General features: G+C 37.6%; 1 non-coding gene across 1 annotated transcript; it reads right to left on the reverse strand.

The window, feature by feature from the left end:
- Positions 1-1,293: 1,293 nt before the first annotated feature.
- Positions 1,294-1,400, reverse strand: LOC141698838 (small nucleolar RNA R71). The gene has a single exon (XR_012565338.1). It is a non-coding gene; the product is annotated as a small nucleolar RNA R71 (small nucleolar RNA).
- Positions 1,401-24,307: the final 22,907 nt, after the last annotated feature.

The raw sequence follows: 24,307 nt of genomic DNA on the forward strand, positions 1-24,307 counted from the left end.
TGAACATATAAGATAGGGTGTTAATCTCTTGTGAAGCGACGGTGGATCTTGAGATTTAGAACTTGCCATGCTAGCATAGGTTCATGTACATTGTGCATGATTAGTGGGTAACTCTAACAGTTTTATTTGCCCTATGTAATCAAAAGGAATAACTTGTGCTTAAATCGTTGTGTTGTCAATTTCTGTAGACATATAGGAACTCAACATAATTGATGACTATTCAACTTCTATCTTAATTGTGGATGTTTGGTAGAATGGTATTAGTACAATGAAAGTTGGCTTTTATCAGTTTCGTGTTATTCGATTAATATCATCACTGTCACATGCTAAAGGTAATAACTATGGCTATAGAAGGAAGTAATAATGAAGTTGTGATCTCATGAGTGTTTTATTATTGATAAATTGAAGTGTTAGTTAAGTGGTTAATTAAGTAGTTAATTATAGTTAATATTTAATCAACAATTTTAAGTGTTATCTTAACATTGAGAAGTAATCATACATTGGTGAGTGAGTTTAATTAGACAATAAATTAGTCTGAGTCTCTGAGGGAACGAACTAGAAAGTATTCTATATTACTTGCGAACGCGTATACTTGTGTGAATATTAGTGCGTGATTTCGCCCTAACAAGTTTTTGGCGCCGCTGCCGGGGACTCGGCGTATTTGTTTAGTTTATGTACTTACCATCATTGGTCATTAGGACTCAGTGATTAGGACGTAGTAGTTAATTACTCTTTTCGGTTGTGTTTCATGTACTTTAGCAAGCGTTTATGCAAACTCGTTCTCGTGCTCGCAAGAGGACCTTAGATACAGCTGAAGGAAAAGATGAAGTTATTGATACTCCGGAGAAGTTAGATTTTGAGGATTCGGATTCAGGAACTGAGCAGAAAGAACCAGTAAACATGGGAGATCGTATTGTTCAAGCTGATCCAGCTCTTATGGATTTTTCTCGGCCTAAAATTGATGACATTCAGTCAAGCATCCTTCATCCGGCTATTCAAGCTAACACCTTTGAAATCAAGCCGGGCACTATTCAGATGGTGCAGAATTCTGTTTCTTTTGGAGGAGCGGCAACTGAAGACCCCAACATGCACATAAGGAATTTTGTCGAGATCTGCAGCACTTTTAAGTATAATGGCGTGACTGATGAGGCTATCAAGTTGAGGCTTTTCCCATTCTCACTGAGGGATAAAGCTAAAGACTGGTTACATTCTGAACCAGCTGGGTCCATCACTACGTGGCAAGATCTTGCGCAAAAGTTTCTGGTGAAGTTTTATCCAATGGCAAAGACTGCTGCTATGAGGAGTGCTCTTACTCAGTTTGCGCAGCAACCTACAGAATCTATGTGCGAGGCTTGGGAACGCTACAAGGAAATGTTGAGAAAATGTCCACATCATGGAATGCCGGATTGGATGGTAATCACTGGTTTTTATAATGGTTTGGGGGCCCAATCTCGGCCCATGCTCGATGCAGCAGCTGGAGGCGCCTTATGGGCTAAAAGCTATACTGAGGCGTACAATCTTATTGAGACGATGGCTGCAAATGAGCATCAAAACCCAACTCAGAGGATGACATCAGGCAAGGTAGCAGGTATTCTGGAAGTTGATGCAGCCACCGCTATTGCAGCCCAGCTCCAAGCGCTATCAATGAAGGTTGATTCTTTGGCTACATATGGAGTTAATCAAATAGCTATGGTTTGTGAGCTTTGTGCAGGTTCTCATGCTACGGATCAGTGTTCTCTTGTCAACGAATCTGTTCAGTATGTGAATAATTATCAGCGACAACAGCAGCCTGTGCCAGCGACTTATCATCCTAACAACAGAAATCATCCAAATTTCAGCTGGGGAAATAATCAGAATGCTATTCAGCCACCATATCAGCAAGGAGTGAGTAAACAGTTTAACCCACCTGGATTCCAGCAACCACAGCAGTATGCTACAAGACAATCATATCCTCAACAGGGAAGTGCAGCTGCACCTACTAGTGCTGATTTTGAAGAACTTAAGCTGTTGTGCAAGAGTCAGGCGGTTTCTATCAAGACCTTGGAAAATCAAATCGGTCAATTAGCCAATGCAGTGCTCAATCGTCAACCTGGCACTCTTCCCAGTGACACGGAAGTACTAGGAAGGAAGGAAGCTAAAGAGCAAGTCAAGGCTATTACCTTAAGGTCTGGAAATGTAGCTGATGCTGAAAAGGCAAAAGAAGTTGAAGCTGAAGTTAGAGATGAAGAATCTAAGCAAAGGGAGAAAGCGGCGGAACCAAGGAAGACTACTGTTGAACACACTCTGCCTGAGGCTAATACAGGGGAGAAACAGCTCTATCCTCCACCACCTTTTCCTAAGAGATTGCAGCAACAAAAGCTGGATAGACAGTTCGGGAAGTTTTTGGAGGTGTTCAAGAAACTTCACATCAATATACCTTTCGTTGAGGCTCTGGAACAAATGCCTAGTTATGCGAAGTTTATGAAGACTATTCTTTCAAGGAAGGTGAAACTGGATGACCTTGAAACCGTTGCTCTCACGGAAGAATGCAGCGCTGTTCTGCAGTAAAAGTTACCACCAAAACTGAAAGATCCAGGAAGCTTCACCATTCCTTGCACCATTGGCAATCTAACTTTTGACAAGTGCCTTTGTGATTTGGGAGCAAGCATTAATCTGATGCCCTTGTCGATCTTTAAAAAGCTGGATCTGCCTGATCCAAAACCCACATACATGTCGCTACAATTGGCGGACCGTTCCATTACTTACCCAAGGGGCATAGTTGAGGATGTGCTCGTCAAGGTGGATAAGCTCTTCTTTCCTGCTGATTTTGTTATTCTGGATTTTGAGGAAGATAAGAAGATTCCCATAATCTTGGGGAGGCCTTTCTTGGCTACTGGTCGTACCTTGATAGATGTGCAAAAAGGGGAACTTACTATGCGGGTTCAAGATCAGGATGTGACCTTCAACGTATTCAAGGCAATGAAATTCCCTACAGAAGATGAGGAGTGCTTAAAAGTGGATGTGATTGATTCCGCAGTTACTTCGGAACTCGATCACATGCTAATGTCTGATGCATTGGAAAAGGCCTTAGTGGGGGAATTTGACAGTGATGATGAAGATAGCAACGAGCAATTACAATATCTGAACGCTTCTCCCTGGAAGCGAAAGCTGGATATACCATTTGAATCTCTTGGTACTTCTGACCTCAAGAACGCTGAAGGGAAGCTCAAACCATCAATAGAGGAAGCGCCTACCTTAGAGCTCAAACCATTACCTGAACACTTGAGGTATGCCTTTTTAGGTGATTCATCTACGTTACCTGTTATTATTTCAGCTGACCTTTCAGGTAGTGAGGAAGACAAGCTCTTAAGGATTTTGAGAGAATTCAAATCGGCTATAGGATGGACCATAGTAGACATCAAGGGGATAAGTCCTTCATATTGTATGCATAAAATTCTGTTAGAGGAAGTTAGTAAGCCAACTGTGGAACGGCGGCGAAGACTGAACCCAATCATGAAGGAGGTGGTGAAGAAAGAAATTCTGAAATGGCTAGATGCAGGCATCATTTATCCTATTTCTGACAGCTCGTGGGTGAGCCCCGTGCAATGTGTACCTAAGAAAGGAGGTATCACTGTGGTCGCAAATGAAAAGAATGAGCTCATCCCTACTCGAACAGTTACAGGATGGAGAGTATGCATGGATTATAGAAAATTGAACAAAGCCACAAGGAAGGATCACTTCCCTCTCCCATTCATTGATCAAATGCTTGACAGATTGGCGGGACATGAGTATTTTTATCTTCTGGATGGGTATTCCGGGTATAATCAGATTTGTATTGCACCAGAGGATCAGGAAAAGACTACCTTCACTTGTCCATTTGGCACATTTGTTTTTCGAAGAGTTTCGTTTGGGTTATGTGGCGCCCCGGCCACCTTTCAGAGATGTATGATGGCTATATTCTCTGACATGATTGGAAATAACGTCGAAGTGTTCATGGATGACTTCTCCGTCTTTGGACACTCATATGATGAATGTTTGAATAATCTGCGCGCCGTACTCAAAATATGCGTGGAAACTAATTTGGTGCTTAATTGGGAGAAATGTCATTTTATGGTGCGTGAAGGCATTATCCTTGGGCATAAGGTCTCTAGCAAAGGTCTGGAGGTGGACAAGGCCAAGGTGGGAGTCATTGAAAATCTTCCCCCACCTAATTCGGTGAAAGGAATCCGTAGTTTTCTCGGTCATGCGGGTTTTTATCAGCGATTCATCAAGGACTTTTCAAAGATATCTAAGCCGTTGTGCAATTTACTTGAGAAAGATGTGCCTTTCAAATTTGATGATGAATGTTTGGCAGCATTCGAGACTCTCAAGGAGAGTTTGATCACGGCACCAGTTATTACAGCACCAGATTGGACAGAACCGTTTGAGATGATGTGTGATGCGAGTGACTATGCGGTAGGTACAGTTCTGGGACAGCGCAAGAAAAATCTCTTCCATGTGGTCTACTATGCGAGTAAGACTTTAAATGGGGCCCAATTGAACTACACCACTACTGAGAAGGAGCTTTTGGCTATAGTCTTTGGCTTTGAGAAATTTCGATCTTATCTTCTTGGTACGAAAGTGACAGTATTCACTGATCATGCAGCTATTCGCTATCTGGTTTCTAAGAAGGATTCGAAGCCGAGACTCATTCGTTGGGTGCTTTTACTTCAAGAATTTGAGTTAGAGATCAAAGATAGAAAAGGTACCGAGAATCAAGTAGCTGACCATCTTTCTAGGTTGGAGAATCCCGATTCTACTTCACAAGATAGGACGTTAATCAATGAATCTTTTCCGGATGAGCAGTTGTTTGCAATTCAGGAGGAAGAACCATGGTTTGCAGATATTGTAAACTATCTTGTCAGCAATATAATGCCTCCTAATTTGACATCCGCGCAAAAGAAGAAGTTTCTGTATGAGGTGAAGTGGTATATGTGGGATGAACCATATTTGTTTAGACAGGGAGCTGACCAGATCATCAGGAGATGTATCCCGTTCTGTGAGACGGAGGGGATATTACGAGACTGCCATTCCACGGTTTATGGTGGACACTATGGAGGTGAGAAGACGGCAGCTCGTATTCTGCAAGCAGGTTTTTTCTGGCCCACCTTGTTCAAGGATGCTCATCAGTTTGTTTTAAGGTGTGATCGTTGCCAAAGAGTGGGAAATTTGTCAAGGAAGGATGAGATGCCATTAAATGTGATGCTTGAAGTCGAGGTCTTTGATGTATGGGGAATCAATTTCATGGGGCCTTTTATCTCGTCTTGCAATAATCAGTACATCTTGCTGGCAGTCGATTATGTCTCAAAATGGGTCGAAGTTAAAGCTTTACCGACAAATGATGCAAAGGCAGTGCTAAATTTTCTTCATAAGCAAATTTTCACAAGGTTTGGAACACCTCGGGTAATCATAAGTGATGAAGGATCGCATTTTTGCAACCATAAGTTCACTTCTATGATGCAGCGTTATAATGTGAATCATCGAGTAGCTACTGCCTATCACCCGCAAATAAATGGTCAAGCGGAAGTGTCTAACAGAGAGATAAAGCGCATTCTAGAGAAGGTTGTTTGTCCGTCAAGGAAGGATTGGTCTTTAAAGCTCGATGAAGCTGTTTGGGCTTACAGAACAGCATACAAAACCCCACTTGGGATGTCACCGTTTCAGTTGGTGTACGGTAAGGGATGTCATCTACCGGCGGAGCTTGAGCATAAGGCCTACTGGGCATTGAAGAAATTGAACCTGGATTTAGATGCAGCTGGTAAGAAAAGAATGCTTCAGCTTAATGAACTTGATGAATTTCGACTTCAAGCGTACGAGAATAACAAAATGTATAAGGAAAAGGTGAAGAGGTGGCACGATAGGAAGCTACATCCTAAGTTATTTGTGCCAGGGCAACAAGTTCTGTTATTCAACTCTCGGCTCCGACTTTTTCCTGGGAAGTTGAAATCAAGGTGGTCTGGACCTTTTATTGTCAAAACTGTGTTTCCACACGGAGCGGTGGAAATTTTTGAGAATGATTCGGACCAAGCATTCAAGGTTAACGGTCAGCGGTTGAAGCACTACTATGGGGACATGGCAAACCGAGAGGTGATTAGTGCCATTTTGTTGACTATGTGAGAAAGGTACGGAACGTCAAGCTAATGACGAAAAAGAAGCGCTGCGTGGGAGGCAACCCATGAATTATTGTTACAGGAACCCTTAGAAGTTAATAACCTATCCAAAAACACAAAAAAATCAGAAAACAGGGGCTGAAAAAAAAATCCAGAGACCCTCTGCGCGCCCGCGCAGCTATGCTGAGCGGCCGGGCAGCTTTCTGCGCGCCCGCGCAGAAATGCTGAGCGGCCGCGCAGGGGTCGAGTTCCAGAAAATTTTTTACAGTTCAGAAAAAAAAAAACAAACAAAAACACAAAAACCCATTACAGCCCATAAACCCACGAATTCTTTTCCCATTACCCCATGATTTTATCCCTCAACCCCACTCCTAATCTAATTTAACCTACTCCACACCCTATATATGCATACACCTATCCTACATATCTCCCACAACTTCCTACACTTAAACCCTCTCATAAACATCAAAAAAAAATCAGTTCTTACACACTTTTATTCACAAATCAATGGCACCCAAGAGAGCACGCACTATTGACAGCAGCAGCACAGTTCCTACTGCTGATTCATCAAGGGGTACTGCTGCAAGGCCTCGGTTAACTGACAGAGCCGCGGAGGAGGAGTACACTAGGCTGTTGGGGAAGCCGATTCTGAAGGAGAGGGGGTTTTTACCATCAGGGAGGGATGGTGAGTTGTTGCCCATGATTGTAGAGAAGGGGTGGATAGCTTTTTGTGAGTCACCCGAAGCAGTACCGATGAGTGTTGTTCGCGAGTTCTACGCGAACGCGAAGGCTGAAAAGAATGGGTTTTCTGTAGTTCGTGGGCTGACGGTTGATTATCATCCTGCGGCGATTCGCCGTGTGATTGGACAGCGAGAGAGGAAGCCCGAGGAGGAGAACTGGAATGAAAAGACTGCTGAGGATTTTGACTTGGATTTGATTTGTGCGACTCTCTATCGACCGGGCACAGTTTGGAACCGCAGTCCAGCCAATAATGAGTATTGTCACTTTCCGGCGATCGCCATGAACAGGTATGCCCGTGCATGGAATGCATTTATATGTGCTAATATTTTGCCTTCTTCACATGCACATGAGGTCACAGTTGAGAGAGCACCGCTGTTGTGGGGAGTTCTGAATGAGGAATACTATGTGGACCTTGGTGAGTTTATCTACCAAGGAATTCTGAAGTTTTTGAGGGGAGCAAAGCATATGAACATCCCTTATGCATCCACGGTTACAAAGCTATGCCGTGCAGTAGGAGTGAACTGGCCGGCTCATGAGCAGTTGCAGTTGCCAGCAGCTCCTATAGATTCTGGCACTCTGAATGGGATGTAGGAGTGGACCGGTGGTGAGCCTGAGGAGCATGGGCTGGGTTATCGTCTTCCAGGAGGGCGTCCAGCACGAGGTGCTACTATGGCCAGGCCAGGGCGTGGTGAGGCTAGTTCTTCGAGAGCTCAGGAGGGTGCTGGGATGGGTGATGCCCAGTATAGGAGGCTTTCACGGCGGATGGATGCCATGTATGAGACACAGAGCAGGTTTGCTCAGGAGCTCACCCTTGCGTTAGGGACTGCTTTTCGAGGCCTTGGAGCTGATATCCAGTGGCCAGTTTTTGGTGAGGACTCTGCATACCCGCCGCCTGATACTCCACCCACTGAGGGTGATGATGATGATGACTCCGAGTAGGTATACCCTGTGTTCCTTTCTACTACCTTCACTGGGGACAGTGAAGATTTTAAGTTTGGGGGTGGTAGTTAAGGAATATTTTGTGTGTGTCATATAGCTGCATATTCATGATAGTTAGTTCATATAGTTGCATAATTTTTTCCATATAGTTTTTTTTATATAGCTTTAGTTGTTTGTCAAATCATATAGCTCATGCATATACCATGACCCCTTTTGCAATGATTTATCGACTGAATTGTGATATTGATGCGAGTGTAGTGATAGCATTAAAGTGATATTAAGTTGTGTAGGTTGATATGCATGCTAGAAGCACTTGTATTGTCAATAAGTCTTAGAGAATGCTTAAGGACTAGATTGTTGTTATGATCAGATTATTTTCGAGGATAATCTATTTATTATGCTTAGAATTTGATAATAGGTTCTTAGTGGTAAAGGCATGAAAAAGAAAAAAAAATGGAGTAAAAATGGAATTTGTTGCTAGTTGTGGCTAGGCGTCAAATGGCTAGTAGCCGGCTCGCATGTTATGCAAGTAGTCTAGGGTTGAGCAAGATGGAGCGAAACGCACTTGCTCAGAGAAAAAAAAAAAATTGCGTAATTGATCAAGAGTGGGCTCTTTGGTATTCGAGTTATTAAGTTCTTAGGGGACTTTGTGCCTAGTGACCTAAGGCTTTTAGAGTCTGGGATCCGCTAACCTAACGCTCGTTACATGGATACCATTGTATAAGTCTTTTGTGGACCTCACTCATTGCACGGTCAAATAAGCATTTGAGTTGTAAATAAAAAGCACAATTCCGTAGTAAGCTCTAGAGTTCTTGTAGTGTTGTATATCACTTTGTGCCTAGAATTTTTATTCTTTGTATAATCGTAGGATTGCCTTGAGGATAGTCTAGTCATAGTAATTAGTCTAGTTCCAAAGCATATTTGTTAAGCATTTGCACACACCGCGTTTCTGGCGGTATGTCCGTTTGCATGAGTTTCTTGATCTTTAGTGTCTAACTGCATTCGTTGAGATGTGACAATTTGGTTGGTTAATTGTAGTAAGGGGGATCGTTGCATTTTCATATAGATTGCATTCATGCATATTTTTATTTGTTTTTGAGTCTGTGACGCTTGAGGACAAGCATCGATTTAAGTTTGGGGGTGTGATAAGTGGCATTTTATACCACTTAGAACGTCTTAAAATGGCTTAAATTGGTGTCTTGAAATTAAGTATTTTGTGTATTTGATGCGTTTTTCTAGTGTTTATGCATTTCAGGGTATTAGTTGCATTTCGGAGGAGGAATCATCAAGAATAAGCCTTGGCATGTGTTCACCATTGCGAGAGGAAAAGAACGGGCAGATTACGGCGAAGAAACGGAGCAAACATGGAATTTTTCCAGAAGGATCCTGCGCGCCCGCGCAGCAATGCTGAGCGGTCGCGCAGCAGCCTTGCGCGCCCGCGCAGAAATGCTGAGCGGCCGCGCAGGGTCGGGGAAAAAGATATATTATTTTAGACTTCTACTTCTGTTTGGCTTCCAACTTCTATGTAATCTGAGTTTTATGGGACTATTATATAAGTAGATTTGAGACGTTTTTCACAGAGTATTAAGAGGAGATTATGTTTTAGATTGTGTTTTGCAAGAAGCGAAGGAGATAAGGAAGAAGACCGATTTAGCATACAGCAGCGAAGAGGAAGCATATATTCTTGTGATTCTTGTTTCGTTGTAACGTTGGATGCTAGTTTTCTTGCTTTGACTTATTTACTCCTGTGACGTACTCTGTTTTAATATAATCAGTTTAGTTATTATTTTCTTGTGTTTGTTATCATGATTTCATATGAACCCATGATGGCGATAAGTTCTATTATGGGCTAATCGTGATCATGGGGTTGCAACGGATTTATTATGGAATTCTTTAGTTAATTGTTTAATACTTTAGTATGTGATGATTGCATGATATCTAGTATTGGTTGTGCGTATTCGTCTTATGTGCATCGCGAACATATAAGATAGGGTATTAATCTCTTGTGAAGCGACGGTGGATCTTGAGATTTAGAACTTGCCATGCTAGCATAGGTTCATGTACATTGTGCATGATTAGTGGGTAACTCTAACAGTTTTATTTGCCCTATGTAATCAAAAGGAATAACTTGTGCTTAAATCGTTGTGTTGTCAATTTCTGTAGACATATAGGAACTCAACATAATTGATGACTATTCAACTTCTATCTTAATTGTGGATGTTTGGTAGAATGGTATTAGTACAATGAAAGTTGGCTTTTATCAGTTTCGTGTTATTCGATTAATATCATCACTGTCACATGCTAAAGGTAATAACTATGGCTATAGAAGGAAGTAATAATGAAGTTGTGATCTCATGAGTGTTTTATTATTGATAAATTGAAGTGTTAATTAAGTGGTTAATTAAGTAGTTAATTATAGTTAATATTTAATCAACAATTTTAAGTGTTATCTTAATATTGAGAAGTAATCATACATTGGTGAGTGAGTTTAATTAGATAATAAATTAGTCTGAGTCTCTGAGGGAACGAACTAGAAAATATTCTATATTACTTGCGAACGCGTATACTTGCGTGAATATTAGTGCGTGATTTCGCCCTAACAGGTTCTCAATCATAAGATTATCACAAATATGGTTAGCAATAATCATAAAGAATCTAGCATATAAACATTTCTAGATCTCTTGTTAATCTCCCCTAACTTTTAGCCTAACTCAAACATGATAGAATCACTAAAGTTACTGTAATTATCAGTAAGCAGCATGTAGAGCATGTTGAGCATAGTAGTATTGATAGAATCAAAGTTGCTTATTTTACCAGAAAATACCTTGGTAACTATATCACACAGAAAACTCCACTCTTTTCTAAGACATGGTCTCCTAATTTCACTTAATTTAGTGGTAGGAAGAGCATAGCCAATAGAATTAAGCAATTTAACTATATCAGCATTTGTGTGTGGTTTAGTAGTAGTGTTTTCAGGAATTTTAAAGCATGCTTGAATAGTATCACTGTTAATACAAAATTCCTTACCTTTAATGGAAAGAGTTATAGTTTTGTCAGTTGTTTGATACACAGCAGTGGTCCACATCTCCTCCACAACTTCACAGTAGATTGTGGGTGATTCCAGCATGGCATAGTTAAGTTTGCATCCCTTCACAAAATCCATCATTTTGTGATAAACTTCAGAGGCTGGAATCTCTTTGTTCACAAGACCCGCAAAGTTGTTCTTCTCATAAATGAATCCTTACTAACACATGATCTTGACTACTGGTGCCATTGTTAAGCAAGGAAAGTTGCAGAAAGAAAGAGGGTTTTGCTTTGAGGAAGAAGAGGGAAGTGAATTGCAATAGAGAAAGATAAAAGCTAAAATGAACTTGAAATTAGGAGTTTATATTTTCTCAGATAAAATGGGATAAAAATTAAGGGTAAAAATTTAAGACCCAATGAAAATTGCCCAAAATAGTCGTTTAAAAGTAAAAGAGACTGTTAAAATTCTGTCAATTATCCGTCGTGATATACTTACAGACTGTAAGTAAATCCGATGGATAATGTTCCGAACTTTAACGGCTAAGATGTAGACAATTCGACGAATGAGAATAAAGCAATTATCCGTCGGGTTAAAAATAATCCAGAAAAGTAATTGATTTTTACCAAGCTATTCTATTTCGAGGATGATCAAACTTGATGGATAATGAACATCCGTCAATATGTAGATTTTGACTTAACCAAATCTTCATCCAAAATAAAAGAATCAATTAAGTTTCTGCTTGCATTTCAACTAGCAAAATTATCAAAAAAAATGTTTAAGAATAATTAAGCATACCTAACTCACTTACCAACCTAGTGAAGGTGGATTCATCAAGTGGCTTGGTAAAGATATCTACAAGTTGCTTCTCACTTGGAACAAAATGAAGTTCCACAGTACCATTAATTATATGTTCTCTAATGAAAAGGTACTTGATGTTTATGTGCTTTGTGAGTTTTTGTGACGCCCTCCAAACCCGGGGTCTAGATTTAGGGGTCAATAGCCAATAAACTATAATAAAATAATCACGGCGAAATAATATAATAAATATGACCCCTTGCATGCAACTGGATCGATCACAGGTTATAGTATGGAACAGGCACTAATACAAACCAAGTGTTTATTATAAACCATAAGTCTAATTAGTTTTACAAATTATTCAAATTTTATTACAAACCTCAAGACTATACAAACGTCCCAAAACAGTCTTCCTGAAAACACAACAAACTATTTACAAGTGTACACCTCTCCTGGTGAAACTTGGATCTCAAGCCTGATCTGGCTTAGCTGAAAGATTAGAATAATAAACGAGTATGAGCGAAAGAAATTATCAACAAGAAGTATATAGCTTATGATTTAAAATAACAACAACAATATACTTGAAGAACAAAACCAAACAAAAATACCTGAAAAATATCAAAAACTGATATAAGTTTTGATAATAAACCATACTTTTAAAAATCTTTTTGTTTTGGATTAGAATCCTCGAACGACGGTATGTTGCCGATGGTGATCAGCCGCGAAGCAACACCGGTATGCCGAAGCATATCCAACTAAACAAACGGGGCACCCAAGGCATATATTGGCCTAGCGAGGTATTATAATCAAGTATAATACATGGCTCATACTGGACCGCCGCCGCGGCCTCTTACGCTACCATCCAATCCATAAAAACATTTTTAATCAAAGGAGTAAGATTAAATGACATCCTTAACCATATAACTCCCCATTTCTCATGGTCCAGAGTTATCTCAACAACCGATGGCGAAATAACTAGAACAATTAGTTATTCACTAATCTCAATTCAATGTTCCACTGTATAGAGTAATTTGTAGAGATATATAAAAACGTTTAACTATTCTGAACTTAGAATAGTATAGAAACTGATATAATAGAGTTCAAAGTCAATATCACTTGAATGATAAATGAATATATAGATATTTGCATAACATGATTCATAATAAACATCACTTGCACAATAAGTGAAGGTAGGGATACTTGCCTGGTATGCTTGATAACCTTTTACTATAACTCTAGATTACAACTGCTAGCTACTGACTCCGTTTAATACTTGACTGCACTCCTTGCTACTTGATTCTATAAACAAAAGGACTATTTTTATTGACAGAACCAAACTCAATTGACGTAACTATACGTCTTGACGTCTACCCAATCGTTTATAATTAATCATGGCATTTTAAAACTGTAAACAGATAGCATGCATATCACATAGAATGTAATCATGGTATTCGTATAACACATAATCATATATTTCATATAACACATAGATCATATAGTCAACATATAGGTTATAGAACGTTCAGAACTGAAATTAGGTTAATAACAGTGTTTGTCGATTAAATACTGACTCACACTAATACACAAATCAAATAACATTGCAATACAAAAGAAATTAGGACTTGAAAGTATTTTTATTGAAAGCGTAATATTTTTTTGAGTCTGTACACGTTCATTTCGTATTAAACGGACGAACGGTTCATTTATTATGAATTAAATAAGATTTAAATAGAATTAAATCAATTAATAATAATATTAATTGATTTTTTTTAAAATACCATAATATAATAATTTTTAAAAGCTTAAAAACAATTTTTAGGATTTATTTGAATTAATTATAAATAATTTTATTTATTTAACTATTTATAAATAAAATTAATTAATTAAATGAACTAACCAATTAATTAAATCTATAAATAATAAATTAAATATATTATAAATAATTAAAGAAAATATAGATTTTTGAAAATAATAAAAGAACTAATTTTTGGAATTTAAAACAATTAAGAAATTAATTTTTAGAATTTAAAATAATACTTAAATGATTTTTGAAATTAAAAGAATTGATATTTAGAAAATAACAGTTTTGGGAATTGGGGGTTCGGGTTTCAGGGATCAAACTCGGGTCGTTCTGGGTTAAAAAAACGGGTCACACCGGACCATGATGAACACCGGCCGGAGTTCTTAAGAACTCGCCGGAAATCTGGAAATTCCCCGGATTCCGGCCGACCTGGAAAAATCCGGCAGAGCTCCGGTAGTCCCTTCGATACCCAGAACACAGTCGAAACCAATATATTTTAATATTTATCTGTTCCTAGCAGTTCAACAACACGACTGCGAACATCAGCCGCCCGAATCGATGATCCAATCGTCGATTCTGATGATCTGCAGCCCGCTGCCGGTGACATGTCCGGCCAGACTCTGACCTGCACCATTTCTAAACCAAACTCAAAGATATATGCCTCAAGTTAAAGCTACAATTTCCTGAAATCTAATTATCTAATTCAAATCAATCACAGATCTTCACAAATCCTGAAAACCGAATATTATTCTGTTCATATTATTCTGAACCACAATGTGATTAAAACCTGTCCAAATCAACTCTAACATTCATAACAAGTCTAAATGTAACATCATAAACAATCACAAATTCGTAAAACTCAAGAATCAAATTCGGGCTTTAAGAACAAAAATCGAATTTTCGATTTGATTACCGATTGTTGAATGTGATGATACGAATATGAAGCTGATAATTCGGGCTTCATTTTGGATACTCAAACTTCAAAATACGAAATCAAAATCACTAGAAATAAAAGGATTGATTCTACGAGTTAAGAACACCCCCAAGAACAAGTTTCTTGTTTTTTGTTTTTATTTTCTGATTTTTTTTGTTAAATAGAAAAAAAGGAATAAAATAAATTTAATGCAACTATTTATATTAAATCTAAAATTATATCCCTAAAATTAATTAAGGGTATTTTTATTCCTATAATTAAGATAATTAAGCCCCAAAATTATAATTTCGGGGAATAATTTTAAAAACAGTAAAATATAAAATTTATATCAAAATTTCCCAATAATTGCGAATAATGCAAAAATGCAAAAATATTGGGTGTTTGAAATAATATTGATTTTATAAAAATAAAAACACGAATTTTTTGGGCTTTGACGTCCCGGTGGGGTCCTTGTCCGTTGATTTTTGAAAAAATGGAAACGATTCCTAAATTAACATAAAACCCTGAAAACACGTAAAATACATTCAGACGCACATAACACGAGATAAAACGAGTTCCTCCATAAAGACGTTAATAAACACGCGTCCCGATTGCAGATCGATTAATATAATTGCATTTTGAACACATATTAATGACTCGAAAAATTTTCTGATCCGCACGGAAACACAAATAGCATTTAAAACACGTAATATCATGGAAATGAACATTTTAACTTATAAAACACATTATTTATTCATTTAACATATAATATTTATATAATTTTCCCGGATATTACATCCTTCCCCCCTTAACAGGATTATGTCCTCAGAATCAGCCTAAGAAAACAAGTGAGGATATTCGGTTCACATTTGCTTTCCAACTCCCAGGTCGACTCCTCAACCTTGGGATTCCTCCACAAGACTCGCACAAAAGACACAGACTTATTCCTAAGCACTCTTTTTTTCTTATCTAAAATCGGCACGGGTCGCTCTATAAAAGACAAATCTGGCTGAATCTCGATTGGCTCATATTCTATCACATGATTCGAATCAGGAAAATAACGCTTCAACATTGACATGTGGAACACGTTGTGGATATGCTGCATGTGAGGTGGTAACACTAACTCGTATGCAACCTTTCCCACACGCCTCAAAATCTCTAAAGGGCCAACATAACGCGGATTCAACTTTCCTTTCTTTCCAAATCTTGATAAACCTTTCCAAGGTGAAACCTTCAATAGAAGTGCTTTACCAACTTCAAATTCCATATTCTTTCTAACAAGATCAGCATACTTATATTGACGATCTTGAGCTGCCACTAATCGTTTCCGAATGAGTTCTACTTTTTCTTTCATCTATCGGATCAATTCTGGACCCAAAATCTTTCTCTCACTAACTTTTTCCCAACATATTGGAGATCTGCATCTTCTTCCGTACAAAGCTTCGTAAGGCGGCATTCCAATATTAGCATGATAACTATTGTTGTAGGAGAATTCAGCTGATGACAAATGTTCTCCTGACTTCCTTCAAAATCTAGAGCACATACTCTTAACATGTCTTCTATAGTCTGAATTTTCCTCTCACTTTGACCATCTGTTTGCGGATGATACGCGGTACTCATATTCAGCTTCATTTTGAGGCAATATTGAAAACTTCTCCAAAATCTTGAATTAAATCGAGGATCTCTGTCTGAAATTATAGATGCTGGAACTCCATGTCGTACTACAATTTCCTTCAGGTATAACGAACCAATTTATCCAATGAGTATCTCTCGTTAATAGGAAGAAAATGTGCTGACTTCATCAATTTGTCAATAATAACCCAAATAGCGTCATGATTTGCCTTGGTCCTTGGTAATCCAACTACAAAATCCATTGCAATATGTTCCCACTTACATTCTGGAATGTCCAATGGTTGTATCAGTCCACTGGGCCTTTGATGTTCCGCTTTGACTCACTAGTAAGTGTAGCACTTACTTACCCATTCCGCAATTTCTTTCTTCATACTTGGCCACCAAAAGTTTTCTCTTAAATCTCTGTACATCTTCGTACTTCTGGGATGAATTGAATATCTGGAGTTGTAAGCGTCTCGAAGAATTTCATCTTTCAGCTCGGCTACATTGGGTATCCATATCCTGGAAGAAAATCTTAAGATTCCTTTATTATCCTTTTGACTCCCTTTCTCTTCTCTTATCATCTCTTCTTGCTCATGGCTCATTACCTCTGCCTGACATCTTCTTATCTTCTCTAATAGTTCTGGTTAAAAAGACATTGCAGACAACATATCTATAGACATTCTTGAAATACTGACCTCTATTTCAAGCTTCTCAAATTCCTTGATCAATTCCTCAGATGAAGTGATCATATTTTGTGGCGCCCTCCAAACCCGGGTCAGAAGTTTGGGGTCCACACACATACACATCTTATTTATAACCTGCTTATAAAAATAATAAAGATAATAATAATATGCAGTGACCCTACTTACCAACTACCATGGACCGCAACAGGTTAAAGTATGCACACAAGCCACACACACACACTTATATTATGATGGTTTGAGTATATAAGCAATCTTGGTTCAGTGTTTGGTATTTAGTTTGTGTGTATTTGTGGAATAGTATCGTATCTCAGTGGTTTGTATTTAGGTAATCAACAATCAATGGTTCAGAAAGAATAAGGTTTACGACCCAAAGATCAATAACTGGAATCAAGGTTTAGGGTTTAGTGCTTCAAAGCACTTGCAATATAAAACAGGATTATCAATTATCTACAAAATATCTCGAGAAGGTTCAGAACACTTGCCTGGTACTAGCTTGCTATACTTCACAAATTTCCAATCACAATCTCTAATTCCTCGACTACCTGCTTCCCTTACCTACACCTTGCCTCTTCTGCTCACATATCATAAGTATCTATCAATACTCAACTCATAAAATTCTATTTGGTATACACTTCTATCTACCCTTCGTTTTACCCAAATCCGACTAACGGATTGAAAGTTATGATAAAAATAAGTAAATACTGATCACATAGACCGATAGTCACACAAACAAGTCACATATAACACATAGCACGTCAAACAATCAATGAAATTTCATTTGTAAAGAGGTCTCCAGTCATAAATAGTCGTTCGGGTATTTAATATGATTTTTAAAACATTGACCGTTGAACCATTTTTGAAACAATAAACAGGGTTCGGTTGGCCAAATCTAGCTTCATAATAATTTTATAATAATTATCGAGCCTTGAAAACAATTTAAAATAATATTTTAAAGCTCAGAACTATTTTTCGGAATTTTTAAATCATTTAAAAATAATTAAATCCAAATAAATAATTAATTAAAATCAATTAATAAATAATTAAACTAATTGATTAATTAATATTAAATTAATTTATTAATTAATCAATTAATTATTAATTAAAATTAATTAACTAAGTAATTTATATTTATTTTTAAATTAAAAACAATTTTTGGAATTAAGATAAATGATTTTTGGAATTTTTGAAAATAAAAATCAATTTTGGAAATGAATTTATAAAAGAAATCTGATTTTTAAAAAATTTTGAAACAGAAATCCTATTTAAGAAAACTTCTGAAACTTCCAAGGACTAATTTACAAAAACAGCATTTCAGAGATTATTTAGGCAAAAATCGGATCAAAACCGGGTGAGGGACCGGGTCAGAATCCGGGTTGCCGGGTAGGGAAGAACACCGGATGAACCCAGATTCCGGCGACCCCTCCCGAATTCCGGTGACTTCAATTAGGGTCCAAATCAACTCCAATTGATATATTCTTTGATGCAAAACAACTCTAATTGCTTCCTGAAACAAAGCCAAACAACAATCCATCATCAACAATTGCCCCGTCGAATTTTCGGCCAAAAACCGGCCAGAACGCGAAGAACTCTGGCGAGCTCGATTTACAGACTTCTGGGAATCATCAATTGTTATGCTATATACGAATCGATTCCATATTCAACCAGGAACACATATCAATCATCAAATTCAACAGATAACCCCAGATACGGAAAACCCCAAATCGAATTGAAAACATTCAAACCAAGAAAACCCAAATTCAATAATTCGATAATTAAACCACAAATTGGACACGTTATAGAACTCTAAATTTGAAGTATAATATACCAAAATGATCAGCATCAAAAACTCTACAACATGCAAGCATCAAATCATACAAATAATAGCTCGAACAAAAATTCATAATTTAATTATCAAGAAATTCGAATTAAAACCATTAAATATAAAATCACCTGATATTTCTGGATTGAAATTGATGAAAGATTTAGATTCTAGATTTCAGTAGCTTCATTTTGAGTATACGTACGCCAAAATCGGATATAGATAACGCCTCTGGATTTGAGTTTGATTATGAAGAACGAAATATGAATATAATATTTTCTCTGTTTTATAAAGATTTACTGGTTTGCAAATGATTTTCGGTACAGAAATAATTACGGTAAAGGCTATTTATACTTACAGAAAATTAGTATCCCGTTGGATCATTTCGGATATAAAATAGTATGTTTATTTATAAAGACAGATCCAAACGGTACCGGTTTTATCCAAATCTGTACAATTTGTACTGCGGTCTTGGTCTCAGCACCTGGTTACACGTATTACGAGGTGATAATTATAATAGTTTAATAAAAAGATCATGTTTATCAAAAATAAGAGTTTTATTGATTACCGAAACGAATTTTGTATCGAAAATATTGCGCCGGGACCCGCACAGGACAAACCGTATGCCGGATCGAAAAAGTCGAAACATGGAAAATGCTTGGAATATTGCAATTAGGTTAGGAAGGAGTTCTCGGAAGAGTTTCGGTTTATAAAAACGGGTGAAGTCGGCTAGTTCCCCATTATATAAAATAGTTTATAAATACTCGGAAAAAGAATTTATAAAATCCATAAATTTCCTATAAAATCATAAATCAACATAAAAATAAATAGGAAGATATGACAATTATCTATATTTTATTTTGGACATATAAAAATTAAAATACTCAATTTATATTAATTTTAAACATCCAAACACATATACCACTTAACAAATAGTTCACAGAATAAATACTGAACATACATAATATTTATTTATTAGCAAAAATAATTACACGATATATCTCAGATATTATATCCTTCCCCCTAAAAGGATTCTGTCCTTAGAATCTCCTAAGAAAACAAATAAGGATACTTTTCTCTCATATCACTTTCTAACTCCCAGGTTGATCCTTCAACCTTCGGGTTTCTCCACAGTACTCTTACTAACTTTACTACTTTATTTCTTAACACTTTCTTTCTTTCTTCTAGAATCTCTATCGGACTTTCTACATACGACAAATCTGCTTGAAGTTCTATTGGTTCATATTCGATTACATGCCTGGAGTCTGGATTATACTTCTTAAGCATCGATACGTGAAAAACATTATGAATGTGCTCCATGTGCGGGGAAACGCCAACTCGTAAGCTATTTTGCCCACACGTTTTAGAATCTCAAAAGGTCCGACAAATCTAGGGCTCATTTTTCCTTTCTTCCCGAATCTTGTCAATCCTTTCCACGGTGATACTTTCAGTAATACTAGATTTTCTTCTTCGAATTCCATATCTTTCCTTGATTGATCTACATACTTCCTTTGACGGTCTTGTGCTGCTATTAATCACTTCTGCATAATTTCAACAACTTCCTTCGTCTGTTGCACCAATTCGGGTCCATGTATCTTGCGTTCTCCTACTTCATCCCAATATACTGGAGATCGACATTTGCGTCCATAAAGAGCTTCATAGGGTGGCATCCCAATACTGGCATGATAACTGTTGTTGTAAGCAAATTCTACCAAGGATAAATGCTCATCCCAACTTCCTTTGAAATCAATAGGACAAACACGTAACATGTCTTCGATTGTCTGGATTGTTCTTTCACTCTGGCCGTCCGTCTGTGGATGGTAAGCCGTACTCATATTCAGTCTCATTCCCAAACATTCTTGAAAACTCTTCCAAAATCTTGAATTAAACCTCGGATCTCGATCGGATACGATAGACACTAGAACTCCATGACGAACAACAATTTCTTCCAGGTACATATGGACTAACTTGTCTAGTGAAATTCTTTCATTTATAGGTAGAAAATGAGCTGACTTGGTAAGTCTGTCCACTATAACCCAAATAACATCATGATTGGCTTTCGTCCTTGGTAATCCGACTATGAAATCCATGGTAATGTGTTCCCACTTCCACTCTGGAATCTCTAATGGCTGTAACAATCCACTTGGTCTCTCATGCTCTGCTTAAATTCTTTGACATGTATAACATCTACTAACCCATTCTGCAAACTCCCTTTTCATGTATGGCCACCAATAATTTTCCTTCAAAATCTATGTACATCTTGGTACTCCCGGGATGGATTGAATACCTTGAATTATGAGCTTCTTGTAAAATTTCATTCTTCAACTCCGTTACTGGTGGAATCCAAATTCTAGAAGAAAATCTAAGAATACCTTGATCGTCATTTTGTGTACACAATTCCTCACCTACCAAACGATTAATATCCTGATCTATTATCTCTTCTTGACACTTCCTTATCTTCTCTAATAACTCTGGTTGGAAAGTCATACTATACACTTTTGCTTCATCAGGCTTGCAAACTCTGATCTCCAATTACAATTTCTGAAATTCCTTGTATATTTCTTCGAGGTACTAATAACAAATTCAACTTTTCTTTCCATCTTAACACGTCCGCCACAACATTTGCTTTACCAGGATGATAGTTAATCGTGCAGTCGTAATCCTTAATCAACTCTAACCATCTTCTATGTCTCATATTAAGCTCCTTTTGTGTGAATATGTACTTCAAGCTTTTGTGATCCGTATAAATCTCGCATTTTTCTCTATATAGATAATTTCTCCAAATCTTCAAAGCAAATACAATGGCTGCTAACTCCAAATCATGAGTAGGATACTTTTATTCGTGTGGTTTCAATTGCCTTGATGCATACGTAATAACCTTATCGTGCTGTATCAGAACGCATCCGAGTCCTTTATGAGAAGCATCGCTATAGATTACGAAATTCCCTTGATCGTCTAGAAGTGACAAAATAGGTGCTGTAATTAATCTTCGCTTCAATTCCTGAAAACTTTCTTCACATTTATCGTTCCATATAAACTTTTCATTCTTTCGTGTAAGCTTTGTCAATGGTGTTGCAATCCTTGAGAAGTTTTGAACAAATCGGCGATAATATCCCGCTAATCCCAAGAAACTTCTTACCTCTGTCGGTGTTCTCGGTCTTTCCTAATTTGTAATTGCTTCAATCTTTGTTGGGTCCACTTTGATCCCTTCATTACTGACTATGTACTATGTATCCTAAGAACTGAACTTCCCGTAACCAAAACTCACACTTCGAGAATTTAGCATATAACTGTTTCTTCCTCAAAATTTCCAAAGCTGTACTCAAATGTTCTGCATGATCTTCTTCAGTCTTTGAATAAATCAAAATATCATCTATAAACACAATAACAAACTTGTCCAAGCATTCCTTGGAAATTCTGTTCATCGGGTCCATGAATGCTACCGGGGCATTAGTTAATCCAAAAGACATTACTAGAAATTCATAATGTCCATACCTTGTTCTGAAAGCTGTCTTTGGTATATCTTCTGGCTTAATCTTTAGTTGGTGATATCCCGATCTCAAATTGATCTTGGAGAAGTACTTGGCTCTTTTCAACTGGTCAAATAAATCATCAATTCTGGGTAACAGATACTTGTTCTTGATTGTAAGCTTATTGAGCTCCCGATAATCGATGCACAGTCTCATGCTTCCATCCTTCTTCTTGACAAATAGCACCGGTACACCCCACGGGGATACATTGGGTCTGATTACTCCTTTCTCTGATAATTATTGTAATTGCTTTGCTAGTTCCTTCATCTCAACGGGCGCCATTCTATACAGGATCTTGGATATTGGTTCCGTTCCAGGTGCTAAGTCGATCGCAAACTCAATTTCTCTATCTGGAGGAAGTCCTGGTAACTCATCTGGAAATACGTATGGAAATTTATTGACTACTGGAATATCTTCAAGTTTTGCTGGCTCCTGACTTCTATCAATCACATGTGCAACAAAATGCTCGCATCCTTGTCGTAGTAACTTTTTAGCTTGGATTATCGTTAAAAACTTCTTTGCTTATTTCTGGCCCTAAAACGTTACTATTCTTTCGTCTGGCATCTTCACCATTACCTTCTCATTTCGACAATCTATATGGACATCGTGCTTAGATAACCAATCCATTCCTAAGATAACGTCAAACTCTCCTAGCTTAACTGGTATCAAATCCACACAAAACTTATTACCAGAAATCTCAATTTCACAATTCCCACAAACTTGATTAACAGATATGCGTTCTTGATTTTCTAATTCCACAGTCATTATTTTATTTAAATACTTAACTGGACAATTTAACTTATTAACAAAATCTTGAGAAATAAATGATCGAGTTGCTCCCGAATCTATTAACACTTTAGCATATAAAGAATTCACATTAAGCGTACTTGCCACGACATAAGTATGCTAGATATCGTCCTTCATAGACATATCAAAAACTCTAGCCCTTGGAGTCTCATTCACTTCTGAAGTAGATCCCATAATTCTCAATGCATTACTGACTGGGGCTGGTGTCTTACAATCCTCGGCTATATGTCCTGGCTTCCCACATTTAAAGCATGTAAATCCAATAGCTGAAACCTTAATTGATGGATTCCGAGTAGGCTGATCCTTGTTCACTAGCTCTCTTGCTGGCTGATTGCGGCACTCTCTCGAATAGTTCCCTTTCTGATTACACTTGAAACAAACTACATTCAACTTATTACAAACTCCTCCATATTTCTTCCCACATACCTGATAATCTGGAAAAGTTAGTCTCAACCGATTCGGCTGATTCACATTAGTTGGACGGTTGCCTTGACATCCGTCGCCTGCATTTTGCTTCTTGAAATTAAAATTTCTCCCTGGCTGAAACTTGCCCTTCCTAAAATTTGGAAACTTCCCTGGTTGTGACTGTCCTTCACTCCCTCCAAACTTCCTCTTCTTACTTTCCTTTTCTTTTTGTGACATCTCGCTCTCTGTTTCTGCAATTATAGCTTTCTGTACAACACCTGCATAGGTATCCAATTTAAATATAGCTACCTTTCCTCTGAATCATGGCTTCAGACCTTGCTGGAATCTCTTGGCCTTCTTCCTGTCAGTATCTACATATGATGGCACATACCTTGACAACTCTTCAAACTTAATCTCATAATCAGCTACTGACATATTTCCTTGCTTTAACTCTAAAATCTTCAGCTCCATTTGATCCTGAACAAACTGGGGAAAATACTTTTCTAGAAACAATTCTTTAAACCTCTCCCAAGTAATAACATATGTACCTTCCAATGTCTTCACAGTTTCCCACCAATAGGTGGCCTCATTCTTTAAATAATAACTTGCAAACTCAACCTTCTATTCTTCCTTTACCTTAACTAAAGCAAACGACTTCTCTATTTCCTTTAACCAAACATTTGCTTCAATCGGATTTAAGGAACCCTTGAATTCTGGTGGTTTCACTGCCTGAAAAGTTTTGAAAGTTACCTTGGGATTGGTTTGCCTTTGTTGTTGTTGAGTCAGGTGAACTATTTGTTGAGCCGAGATTTGAAGAATCTGGGCTACTGTTAGGTCTATGGGTCATGGGTTTGCATTCTGGTTGGTATTATCTTGGTTGTTGTTGTTGTTGGTTTCTTCATTCTGGGTGTTGGTGCAGGTATTTCTTCTGGGAGGCATTTTCTGTAAAGAATCAAACAACTTATTTAGCTTTTAAATCAAATTCTTTACATAAAAGAAATGTTTTGTAAAACAGAAATATCTCTTTTTGAAAAAAGTTGTAACAGTTAAACTAAGTAAATTGCATGCTTCTTTACAGAATGTAAA

This window comes from Apium graveolens, chromosome 11, assembly GCF_009905375.1.
Source record: "Apium graveolens cultivar Ventura chromosome 11, ASM990537v1, whole genome shotgun sequence".
Classification (NCBI taxonomy): domain Eukaryota; kingdom Viridiplantae; phylum Streptophyta; class Magnoliopsida; order Apiales; family Apiaceae; genus Apium; species Apium graveolens.